General features: G+C 47.1%; 1 protein-coding gene across 11 annotated transcripts in view; it reads left to right on the top strand.

The window, feature by feature from the left end:
* Positions 1–13,007, top strand: part of MSI2 (musashi RNA binding protein 2) — a 394,191-nt gene that overhangs the window by 142,857 nt on the left and 238,327 nt on the right. The gene's annotated exons all lie outside the window — the stretch shown is intronic.

Raw genomic sequence — 13,007 nt, 5'->3', positions numbered from 1 at the left:
CTTTATTTACATTCGAAGCCATAGGAGTGAGAGCCCCAGAAAAATGTTAATATGCAGAAAGAGGCAGAAGGGTTGAGTTTCTGACTGTTGCTAACCTCACCACTGCCTTTAAAACCAATCATGAGGCACACGGCTGATATTTAATAGCTTTTAGCTGATTATTTTTCTTCTCCTCCTCTTTCTTTTCTATCCAAGTTGACCTGGGTGTACTTGAGCGGAAATGAAGTCATCCAAATGCTGAATTAGAATAATCACAGGCCTCCAAGAATGAAATGGAAGCAGAGATTAAATGGTAGAGGGAAAGCTGGCATTAATAAGCACCGGGAAAACTTTGCATAAAATAAATAGATTTGATAGATTGAATTTGTATATCCTTGTCTCCATTTTTCTGCACGTGGTGTTGTCCTCCTAGAGTGGAGTTCCTGGCAAAGTGGGATTTGTTTCGCCATGAGCCCACATACCTTCCGCAGCCTGGGTGACGGTTCTTTCTTCTTCGTGGGGCGTTTGTGTGACAGGGAACGTTTCCAGGATGGAAGAATCTGGATGGAGGGGCGGTGACTGGGAAGGGTTGGTGATTACTTGTTGCGAGTGGGGGGTGGGAGGCCCGAGGCAGATGGAAGGCAACACAACACGCTGCAGGCAAACAAGGAATATTGTTGACCTATCCCTGATGGTAGGGAGAAGAGCAGGGCTGGATCAAAGTAGGGTGACCAACTGTCCTGATTTGCCGAGGACACGAGTTTCCAGGAACCTAGGACATACAGACCAGAATGAGTTGGTCGCCCTGAATAAACGGGAGGCAGGCGAGAGAAGTGGAGACACTTGTCCTGAAACTCTTAAAGGGGCTGAAGCCTTCTTTGACCACCTGCAGGCAGATTTAAATATTCCTTCCTGTGTGTTCCAGAACGCTTACTTCAGACCCTTTTACAGTCTGCCTTTCCGATTTCACTAGGCCACTGCGGGCAGGAGCCAGCACAGGATCTGCAAGTTGTTAAACAAGCTGTTGGCCTGTGGAAGGCAGGACTCCCCCCACCCCGACAGACCCGCAGGCCTGGGGCAAGCGCTCCTCGTTGACTTGGAGTGTAGGACCCTTTGGGCTCCTACTTGGGGATTATTTCTCCGTCTCTTGAAAGTAAAAAATTCTGCCCCGTGTAGGGAAAAGTGAGTTCCTTGTAGTTAAAGAGCAAAATAAGGCATTCATTCGATTAAAAAACCCAGCAGAGTGGTTTGTTTACAGGAAGTCAGTTTTCAGGTGGTCTGTAGCAGAAGATGCAATTTGTGCCATCGGATTCGCTGTGAATTAGAGATTTTTGGTTGTTGAGCTTGCTCATGGTCTTTTATTTTATTTATTTATTTAAAAATTTTTTAATGTTTATTTATTTTTGAGAGAGAGAGACATGGTGCAAGTCCGGAAGAGACAGACAGAAAGGGAGACACAGAATCTGAAACAGGCTCCAGGCTCTGAGCTGTTAGCACAGAGCCCGAAGCGGGGCTCGAACTGGGGAACAGCAAGATCATGACCTGAGCTCAAGTCAGACGCTTAACCGCTTAACCGACTGAACCACCCAGCCCCCAGCCCCGCCCTCCCCGACTGTCTTTTATAATTGGCAGCGGAGATAAATATCTTCAGACTTGCTCATTGTTTGTAGAGTGTTAGTATTTGGAAAGAAATAAAACGGTTTAGGGGGCTTTTCACTTCAGGAAATCTAAATAAGGTTATGGGATGACCAGAGGTGGCCTTCCTGGTCTGCTTCTCAGCTTTCTTAGGGAGGGGTGGAGGGCAGGGTGAGCACCGGGCAGACACCTGCTGGAGGAGTTTGAGAGCGACTTGGCCGATTCCCCGATTGGGAAGAAATTTTTTTTTTGATTTTTATCTTTTAAAAAGACCACCCCCATTTCCTTCCTTGATATATGTGTTTTTGTAGCAAAAAAAGGAGGATCTCTTGGTGTCGTAGCTTTTCTTCGTTCCAGCGAAGTTGGCAGCTGTGCTCAGATCCCGAGATTCCTGTTTGTTGACAGCTTTCATGGGTCTTTTGACTTCTATCTGTCCAGACAGCCCCGTGAGGTAGGACGATTTCATCGTTTTAAAGTTAGGAAAGGAATGGGGTGCCTGGGTGGCTCAGTCGGTTGGGTGTCCGACTTCGGCTCAGGTCATGATCTCACAGCTCGTGGGTTCGAGCCCCGCGTCGGGCTCTGTGCTGACAGCTCGGAGCCTGGAGCCTGCTTTGGATTCTGTGTCTCTCCTCTCTCTGCCCCTCCCCTGCTCACGCTCTGTGTGTGTGTCTCTCAAAAATAAGTAAACACTTAAAAAAAAAATTGAAGTTAGGAAAGGAAGGTTGGGAGGGCGTAAATGACCTGCTCAGGACACCTCAGCTGGATTGCAGTAGGCCCAGGGTGCAGAGGTCCTGGGTTTGCTGTTCCACCTGAGCCACTCACACTGGGCCGCCTGCCTCAGGTGTATGCAGTGCCCATGAGCAGCAGTGTGCAGTGCCATAGGATTACTGTGGCACACCTTCCAGGAAACTAGGACTTTATGGTTGGTTTGCTTTAAACATATTATATTAGAAGAAATATTATGGCACAGAATGCAAAATTTGCATAATTGTTTTTGAAAACCCGTGAGACTTGGAGACATTTCAGGATAGCTGCTGGCTTCATTAGCCTCTGTCCCCAGTCATTTGGGCTGTCCCCTAATTTACTTGACCATTAGGAATACTTGGGTAGAAACATTGAGAATTACTTCTGTTCAGCATAGGGGTTGGCATACTTTTTCTGTGAAGGGCCGGATAATAACTATTTTCGGTTTTGTGGCCCAGATGGTCTCTCACAGCCATTCAGCTCTGCCACTGTAGCGTGAATGACAGCAGCCATAGACAGTATGAAAACAAATGGCTGTGGCTGTGTTCCAATAAAACTTTATTTACAAAACCACAAGGCTGCTGGGTTTGGCCCTCAGCCATAGTTTGCCGACCCCCTTGTTTAGCTTATTGCCTGGTAATAAGGGCGGGGAATTTTTATACTCAGACTGTCCGATATAAAACTCAACTCACCCATTTATTAGCTCTGTAACCTTGGGCAGGTCATTTAATTTCTTTCTTCCTCAATTTCTTTATCTGTAGAATGGAAATCAGGATGGGACTTACCCTATAGGCCTGTCATGATGATTAAATGCACTAATACCTGTATTCTAAGTTCTTAGCATTCTGCCAGAAACAGACCTAAGTGCTTAATAAATGTTAGAAGTAGTAGCTGCTGTAAGCTTTTTTTTTTTTTTTTTTAGAGAAAGATGTGTTCTGGGGGCACCTGGGTGGCTCAGTCGGTTGAGCGTCTGACTTCAGCTCAGGTCATGATCTTGCGGTTTGTAGGTTCAAGCCCCCTGTCGGGCTCTGTGCTGACAGCTCAGAGCCTGGAACCTGCTTTGGATTCTGTGTCCCCTTCTATCTCTGCCCCTCCCCCACTTGTGCTCTGTCTCTTTCTATCAAAAATAAATGTAGAAAGATGTGTTCTACTTCTTTTTTAATGTTTATTTAGTTTTGAGAGAGAGCGAGCGAGGGAGAGAGCAAGCAAGTGCACACAAGTTGGGGAGGGGCAGAGAGAGGGAGACAGAGGATCCAAAGCAGGCTGTGAGCTGACAGTGCAGAGCCTGATGTGGGGCTGAAACTCACGAACCGTGAGATCACGACCTCACGTCGCGTGCTTAACCGAAGTCAGGTGGTTAACCAACTGAGCCACCCAGGCACCCCTGGCTGCTGTAAATTTTACCTTCCGAGACCCAGATTCAGCCTCTGGAATTGCCTTTCCTGTTCTATCCTGCAGTAGCCCCGACTTGACGTGCGCGCGCGCGCACACACACACACACACACACACACACACGCATGCGCGCGCATGCGCGCCTGCGCACTCCACGGGCTCTTCCATCTTTCCTCTGGGTGGGCCTACCACTCAGTTCGTCCCCCCTCCTTATGGGTCACACAGATTGAGGAGTCTTTCCTGGGTCCTCCCAGCCTAAAGGTGGAGACTCAGTGTCTTGTTTTCTGCGGCGTGCGCCTCCACTTTGGTCCGGCTACCCGGATGCTTCCAGTTTGTGGAATTGACTTCGAGTTGTTCTGGCCTTGATGGAAAACACGTTGAACTGATTTGGGCCAAAAGAGAGTTCTTCTGGTTGGACCCTGCTGATGAACTCTTTAAACTTGTTTGAAGAATTAAACTCGTGGTGGGGGTAGGAGATACTGTCTGGAAATTGTCCCAATGTCATTTGGCTGATGTTTGTTAAGAATATATTTATATATATTGATTCGCTAGTCTGTTTATTGAGTTTATTTAGCCTCTTGAGAGAGCTTTTCACATCCTCATTTAAGTTTTCTTTCCTTTTCCTTTACATGTGATTCTAATAAGCTTGGTTTTCTGGTTTTGAATTTATCGCAATTATTAAAGGGTAGGAAGATGTTAATAATAAACTCAGTGTAAAGAGGAGGGGAAAAAAACCCTATAAAAACAAACAAGACTTCGATCTTTAAAAGTACCACGTTGTGGGACCATTTAGTGCATGGAAATAGCCATCCTTCCTCATTAGGTCCAGAAGGCATCTTGTCTGGAGCCTCGTGCATCATTCACTGTTCATTGATTCATTCACCAGATCTTGATTATCTTCCGAATTGCAGGCACTGAGCTAGGAGCCAAGGGCGCATCGGTGAACGAAACAGACAAGATTCCCTGCTCACGTGTCACTTAAGTTTTAGGATGGGGTCGGGGAGGACCAGCCAAGAGCAAACAAGTAAATAATAAAAATAATGACAGATTGTCTCTTAAGGAAAACAAACCAACAACTGAGCGAACCCATAATGGGAATCTTGGTTTATCAAGACAAGAGTCAAACACGTGTACCCTCTTTGCCCCGAGTAGACGGTCCACTGCACCAGGGTAGAGCTGGGTCTGTTGACTCGCCGTGTGGCCCCAGGACTGGCCCGGTGCCTGGGGGGTAGTTAGTGCTCAGCAAACAGTGGCAGAATGAATGGGCCCTCTGTATCAGAAGGCAGAGCTGTGCCACTCATGAGAGAAGGAGTTTCACATGGTGGAATTAGTTTTTCTTTTTAAAAACGAGGCTTTAAGGGATATAGAATATATCCTGTTATCTGAGTATATACAGAATATATTCTGTTATCTGGAACATTTCTTTATGTGGAATCCATCACTCCCCTGAACCCGGGATAAAGGAGCCAGCTATTTATTTATTTATTTATTTATTTATTTATTTATTTATTTATAAGATTTTATTTATTTATTTTTGAAAGATTTTATTTTTAAGCAATCTCTTCATTCCACATGGGGCCCGAACCTACAACCCTGAGATCAAGAGTCGCACACTTCACCGACCGAGCCGGCCAGGCAGGTGCCCCTTAAAAATATTTTAGTTTTAAGTAATCGCTCCACCCAACGTGAGGCTCCAATGCACAGCCCCAAGATAAAGGGCAGCATGCTGTATTGACTGAGCCAGCCAGGCCCCTAAATGAGCTATGTCTACCCTGCAGTAAAAGTTTAATGGAACTGAAGGGGCTTTCCGGGCAGGGCGGACCTGGCCAGCGTGGCCTTTCACGGAGCAGGTAGCTTTTCAGGTGGATCTTGGTGTAGAGGGTAGACACCCAGCTGCCCTGGGAAACGGATGGATGAGAGAAGGGTAAGAATGGGATGTATCTTTTCGTGTCTCACCGTCTCCCCTGTTCTTCTGTCTTTGCTCTTAGACAAGCAGTGGAGCTGCTGAGCGGGAGGTATCAGGTCGGGTCTGCGGTGGGATTCGTGTTGGCTCTTAGGTGCGTAGGGCTTCCTGGGGTGGGGGCACTAGGTTAGCGCTGGGCAGTTTCTTCCCCAACTTGTCATTTTGTGATCATCCAGGCTGGGCGGTAGAAACAGCTCCATCACTGTTAAGCCGAAGCACAGACATCTCTGATGTTGGGAAATCTGGCTGTGGACAGAGAGAACTCGTTTGTGGGTACCTTTTTTCCCCCTCTCGAAAGAACAGGGGGATGCCATTGGCATTTATTGCCAGGCTCTTGGAAATTGTCTGGGTCGTGTGGGATGGAGTTGAGTGATTCTGGACTTTGGACTCAGGTAGACCTGAACTTGATTCTGGAGGCCACCACTGGCTGTTAGCCTTGGGCTAGTGATTTTGCTCTGTGGAGCCTCATTTCTTGTCTGTGAAGTGGGCGTACAATTTTATTTACAGGGGCGCCGTGAGAATAAAAAGAGACAGGTTTGCCCAGTGTCTGTCTGTCACGTGGGTGCTCAGTAATAGTGTCCCCTCCCTGCGTGCATCCCTCCCTTACACACACACACACACACACACACACACACACATACACCCTGTGTATCTGAAGTCCGAAACTGCTAACTTACGCCAGATTCGTCCTCCTATAAATTCCTTACGGTAATCTGTATGATGACCTTCCTAATGTGCTCAACGGATGGTTTTGAGTTTCTTTTATTTGTTATAAGTTTATTTTGAGAGAGAGAGAGAGAGAGAGAGAGAGAAGGGAAGGGCAGAAAGAAAGGGAGAGAGAAAGAGAGAGAGAGAATCCCAAGCAGGCTCGTTACTGTCAGCACAGGGCCCAATGTGGTGCTTGGACTCACGAACCGTTGAGATCATGACCTGAGCCAAAATCAAGAGTTGTATGCTTAACTGACAGAGCCACCCAAGTGCCCCTGGTTTTGAGTTTCTCAAGGACTTGTTTCTGGCTCCTCCCAGTGTCTGCCCCATGCCTCTGTAACCATCAGTTCTGTGACAAATCCTGAACCAAAGAAGTCCTGCCTCTAAGATCTTGCTAGATTTAGCCCAGCTGGAGCTACTGTTGGGGGAGGCCAATGGGAGGATTTGGCTTTTTTTCCTCTTATGCTAATGAAGTGAATATGGCAAGGAGTCACAATATTTTCTTTCCAGGCAAAGAAATGTTGTTGTAGGAGAAACAGCAGGCCGGGGAAGCAAATGCGATCTTCCTGGATTCTCTCAAGGGAGGAATAGGACAAATTGTCAGCTTCTGTTGAGAAGATAATGCTCTCACTATGATAAATGCCAAGTTTCTATTGAAAACCACCACCTTAATGGTGGCGTCCCCAAGTACTCGGAGCATGCCTGGCAACAGAGGCTGGTGATGCAAGAGAGCAGATATTTGTAGGGGGTTTGTTTGTTTGCAATGAGAAATCAGTTTAAAGCAAATGAGACAGCGCATTACACATGTTCTTTTAAGGCAGCTTTATGGAGCTAACTGGAGCGCTCCGGTGCGGCCTGCACTTAAAACACACCTATGGGGAGACTTCCACCCTCAATAAATATTTCTTGCATATGACTCAGATTAAAGGAGCACATGGGACTGGAAAGCCGCCTAAAATAATTTCCCCTCCCATAGGAAGTAGCCGCCGTAATTCACTTGCAAGTTATTTCAAAAGGCCTGTTTGATAGAAATTTCTGCCTTCTCGTGAACTGGGATTTTTTCTCGCGCTGTCTGTCTGTAACATCCCTTCTCCACAAGGGCAAGTCTGGTCGTATTTAATGGAACGCCGCTCCCTTGAAGGGCTTCTCACTTTTTGGTTGCCTTGTGAGGGGTGCTTTATGCTGATTCCTCTTCATCTCTTCGTGGTAACTGGTCTGCCTTGTAGGCCTGTGCTCAGAGAGACCTTCGTGTTGTGGGGCCGGGGCTTCCTGGATGGCTGAACAGTACATTCAGGAGCGCTAAGGATGCAGAGGCAGGGTGGGCTGGGGACCGTGGAGCCAGCTGGAGGGGGAGGAAAGAGGGCTCCATCAGCTGTTACTGAAAAGTCCTGAGGTCGTCCCTGCTTGTCCACCTGAGGCGGTGGTGATGCGGTGAAGGGAGGCCGGGAGCCTGCCAACCATCACTGACGTGTAGGGATGGTGATGGCCGCTGTTGCACTACTCTGTGCCTCCCATGCTTGACAGAGGCCATCTTGCCTGTTCCCCGACAACGGCCTTTGAAAGTGGATCATGTCTTCATTTGCCTCAACATCAACCTGAGTGTTGACCTTGAAAAGGTGCTTGACCGACATTCCGGGTTCCATCAGAGTTGGCATGGAGGGGAGGGAGTTGCCCACAGCGTGTCTTATCCCGGATACGGCAGCCCTAACCGGGCCCGCTTTGGAAAGAAACAAATGGGGAATGCTCATGTCAATAGACCTTGAAATAGTGAGTTTGACTTTGTCATCAGCTGGAGAGCAGAGAGGGAGGCAGAGTTCAAATCAGATGTCTGCATTCTCCTTGCCCAAATATATTAACTGGTGAGGACATGCCCTGGGATTTTAAAGACTCTTCTCTTTTTGCCAAGTTCGCAGTTCCTCTCTGATATCTTATTCCCTCAACCCCACCAGAAACTACAAGCCAAGATAGTTTGTTTGACCCATGGGTGGGGCAGTGGACACTATTTTTTCAGTGCTGGAGTACTCCAGAGAACATTAGTCAGGCTGTCTCAGTTATATTCAGTCTCATTATTGCTTCCCAGATGCATTTAACCCGGACCCTGCTGGTGAATGGATTTGGCAGCCCAAGGAAATTGACAAAGATGACTCCTCAGATGCACCTAGGACAAAATGATGGTTGAAGTTGGTGGTTTTCTGCAAAACCCAGAGCTTGTAACCTCGGGAGGGAAAGTTTGTATAAAGTGTTCTAAATCAAGAGTGTTCATTCCAGATACCTTTTTTTTTTTTTTTTAAGGCACCGAAAAGAAAGACCATTTTTATATGTGTCTTGCTATGTCATTTTTATATGAGTCCTTCGGTCTCAAGCAATCATAGTCACAGTTTCTTATTCATATTCTCATTCCTGGTACCACACTTATGCAGAAGAGGGGTTGACAAATTGTAAGGGCCAGATAGTAAATATTTTAGAATCTGTGGGCCATATGGCCTCTGTCCCAACTACTCAGTTCTGCCATTGTAGCGCAGAAGCAGCCACAGACAACATGTAAATGAGGGAGTGTTGGCTGTGTTCCAATAAAACTTTATTTACAAAAACAGGCAGGGGGGCTGGGTTTGGCTCATGGGCCGTAAGTCGCTGTCTCCCGCTGTACACATTCCCAGGCTCTAGCTTGAATCTCACAGAAACTGAGGATTCCATATGACTGTGGATATGTTTAGGGTCAGTCATAAACTGATTTAGATACTCCTTCGGAAGAACGGCCCTTTCAGTGTAGACGTGCATCAGAAAGGTATATGGTGTGGTGTCATGCCCGCCCTCCTGTCCATTTAGAAAAGTTCTTCAAAGGAAGTAGCCTCAAACATATGGTCAATCAAAGAGGGTCGACACACCAGGAACATTATGGTGGACAGGCAAGGAGTGATCCTGGGGTCTTGCTTTTTCTTGGGTGGTGGGTGTTGCTGCCCAGTGCTCTGTGAGGCTGTGACAGCCGCAGGCTGGAGGATTCCATCTGCGTGTGCAAAGGCCTGCTCATCTCGTACCGCTTGTCCGACCACATTCCTGAATGTGGAAGGTCAAAATGGAAACTTGCCTTCAGCTTCACGGTGCCGATCCTTTACTCTGCTAACTCACGTCCGTGAGCCGAGAATTTGGCTATAATCATTTTTTCTAACAGAAGAAAAAACCTGCATCCATGTGGATTTATTTGCACTCCTTAGCTCTGTAAAAACCCCGCGACACGGACATGTCGATGAAAATGTGGAAATTAACACTTGGAAATTTTTAGATAAGACCTGCTTTGAAATTTCAGCTAAACATTCGGGCACTAAAAAGAGCTATATATTTATACCTGAAAAACTCAATTTGATGCAAGCTGCTTCTTTCTCCATTGTGGTCACGTGGGCTGAGGTTCTTGGTATGAAATGTAATTTACACAAATTAGTCCAAGGCAGGTAGAGTGTGAAATTAAATTGATGCCTTGATTTCTGTATTCTCTCATAAGTGTTTCTCTGAAAATTTGTCGTTTCTGTCCTAGGAACTTTGAAGTATGGGTTGTTGTTTTTTTAACAGAGCAGAGAAGTTCTTATTGGCCAAGGACATGAAACAACCTTAATTACAGGGTAGAGAGGCATGTTTCATTTTGTTTTGTGGCTAAATATTAGAGTGAGCCCAAATTGGGCTACTAATAGATGTAGAGAGCTCAGATTTAACATGCCTGTTACATTTTTCAACTACCTCGACCAATCCATTGAATTTCTTTCACTGTGACTAGACTAGTTTGCTCTAAGCCATGTGGATGTGGAAGGGGTGTTGGAGACCCTTTAACGGATGAGAAAACTAAAGCTCCAGAGTAACATTGGGACCTTGGTCATGTCACCCCGGGGCACCCTGGATCCTGGCTGGCCTGCCTTGTGCCACTGAGGCCCAGCTGCTGCCCCTCTTCGTGGGGCAATTGTCAGTATTTGGTGTTCTTGCCTCAGCAGCAAGAATGAGTCAGGTATGAGGTGTCTGGTTCAACTTTGACCAAGAGGAAGGAGAATCGCCACGTGTTCAGAAGTAATCCCCGAGGCCAGCTGAGGGGCCTCATTAGAACATTTGAACAAAGGCCAGAATGATTTGGCTTTACCTCCACAGCAGCACGTTGGCCCTCCAGGACTGAGCCCGCCTGTGAATTCTTCGGGTGGTTCCGTTGACCACCCTCGGCTGACAAGGGTCTAGGATGTCTGTGCTTGCTTTCTGCTGGAAGAGTAGCCCTCAGCAAGGTAGACCGGGGTCGGCCCTGCTGACTTTGGAGTGAATCATTTCTGCCAAATAACTAGTGGCTGATGCTCGGGGCACTCCGGAAAATGAATTATGGGCTCTCATGATTTTTATTTGTCCATGGTGGCATGGGTGGTATTTATCTCTCTTGTCCCCGCTCTCCCCCCGCTTCCAGAGCCTTTGTCTCCATCTGAGTCAGCATGACATGGTTTGAAAATTGCCTGTTTGCCTTTTAATGATGATTAATGTCCATAGCCATGTTTCAAATTTAGGATCTCTTGAAGAGTCTCCGAGACCGTTACCAAGAGCAACCTGCTGAGGGAGTTGAGTGTGCAGAGCGCGGTAATTCTGCCTGGGTTAGAAGCCTCCTCGATTTCTCCATCTTCCCTGCAGCACCTCGTGGACCCTTCTTGGGTCTTGGGCGCAAGGAGCCGAGAGTGGGAGCGGGGTGGGCGGGCCCCCGGCCGGTTTGCTGAACCTACCCTCCTGGTCACGTTGGGTTGGCGCCTGTCCGTGGGGTATCTGGAAGGGCCACTTCCTCTTGCCCCTCCCTGCCACCCTGCCCCCAAATCAGAGAGGCCAACGAGGACCTAAATTTCCTCCACAGCAGGTGCCTGTCATCTATCTGAAGATAGTTGCCAACATCTGGTACAATTGCCTCCGCAAACGCAGTAACAAGGCGGCCTGCAGTTCAGTCGCAGGAGCGAGCGGCGCGGCTTTAATGATAACAAGCTGTCGGCCTCCCCTCTGAGATGAATCCACCTCACAGATGTTTGTCTAGTTTTGGCAATCGTATCGCACTATAGCTTTGGTGATTATGCTCAACTGGAGACTATTACAATAAAAGAAGTTTGAACTTGTTCCATTTTTACATCCCACCCCCCTCTCCCCTGTTCTGAGGTATAATTTATATCGGTGGCTATAATATTGGTTCCATTACTGAGGCCTCTTTACTTTTTATGATGTCGGTGGGGCTGCAGCTTCTAGCCTGGCTTCCTCTACAGGTTAATGTGTTTTCGTTACATCCACGCTTCTAATGTCCGCACTTTAATGGCCCCGAGGCGGCCCTTCTCACCTTCTGTTGGAGGGCATGTGGACGCGTGATTGCTTTGACTTGCTATCTCCACTCACGTGTCTACGTGGGGCGTGGACGTGGGTCACGTGGGAGGCTTGGTGCACATACAGGACAGTGAATGGATGCGAAGGAGAGGCTGCAGTGGGAGACAAGGCCCGGACACATAGAACCTTCTAGATTCTTGTTGGCTTTCCTCTCGCCTCTCCTTCCGCATTCATTCCTCTTCTGTCCCTCCTCCTCCTCCCTGTAAGAAGGTACAATGCGCTTTTACTAAAACAAGCAATTCACGAAATAAATACAACAAATAAAAAATCACAAGTTGGCGAAATGGCGTTTGGAGGCCTGTTGGGCAGTTACCGCTGTGGTGTTCCAGATTTTGGGCTTTACTGTTACACACACAGTGGCTTGGCTTAATAATTAATATGATTTAATATTAGACGTATTTACTACTAGAGCTCTGTATACGAAAGCCGGAAGGAACAACCAAGGTCAGATTTAGTGATACCAGATACTACGTATTTTTATTAACAGCTATCATTAATTGGGTCTTGGCTGTGTACTACTCACTACGCTGATTGCTTTTATTAATATATAAATATATAATTCCTACACTACTCCTGCCACACAGGCATTCTTACTTCCACTGTCACAAATGAGGAAAACGAGGCTCAGCGGCGTAAGGGTACATGCTCAATAGCACAAAGAGGCCAGGGGACAAAGGAAGCTCGTGGTCTAGGGCCAGCCCACTCCAGGCCCATGCTCATTCTCCTGTGGTCACTGTCATCATTAAAGTTGCTTGCTGCCTGAATTGATGTCGTGGAAAGATCTGCCCATCTGAGAGGCAGTGCATTGTATAAATGGGTACAGGATAAATCACCATCATCTCTTGACATTCAAGCCTTTTTTCGTTTTAATTTGGGTATCACTTTGTCAAAGATTAGGAAACATAAATTTGGCAAGGTGTTATTTTTGGCCTTGGGCTTACAATGGGTGAGTCAGCCTGGCTGTGGACGTATCATTGGTGGCAGGACACCACGTGTTTGTGTCCTCGGCCAGAAATAGATATTGGTGTCTGCCGGTGACACCTGCACTGGGCATTTGTGTAGGAGCTTTCTATGAGGCACCTCTGGACGGGACACTGTTCTGTAAGCAGTTCTTTAACTGTGTGGGTTTGAGTCCAATAGGGGAGGGGAGAAGACTTACCCTGAAAAATTAAAATAGACTGATCTTTTGCGACGTATACCGAAATAAAAACCA

This window comes from Herpailurus yagouaroundi, unplaced genomic scaffold (genome assembly GCF_014898765.1).
Source record: "Herpailurus yagouaroundi ecotype Mexico unplaced genomic scaffold, PumYag 189, whole genome shotgun sequence".
NCBI lineage: Eukaryota > Metazoa > Chordata > Mammalia > Carnivora > Felidae > Herpailurus > Herpailurus yagouaroundi.
The sequence above is the reverse complement of the archived record's forward strand: the minus strand, read 5'-3'. Positions and strand labels throughout refer to the sequence as shown.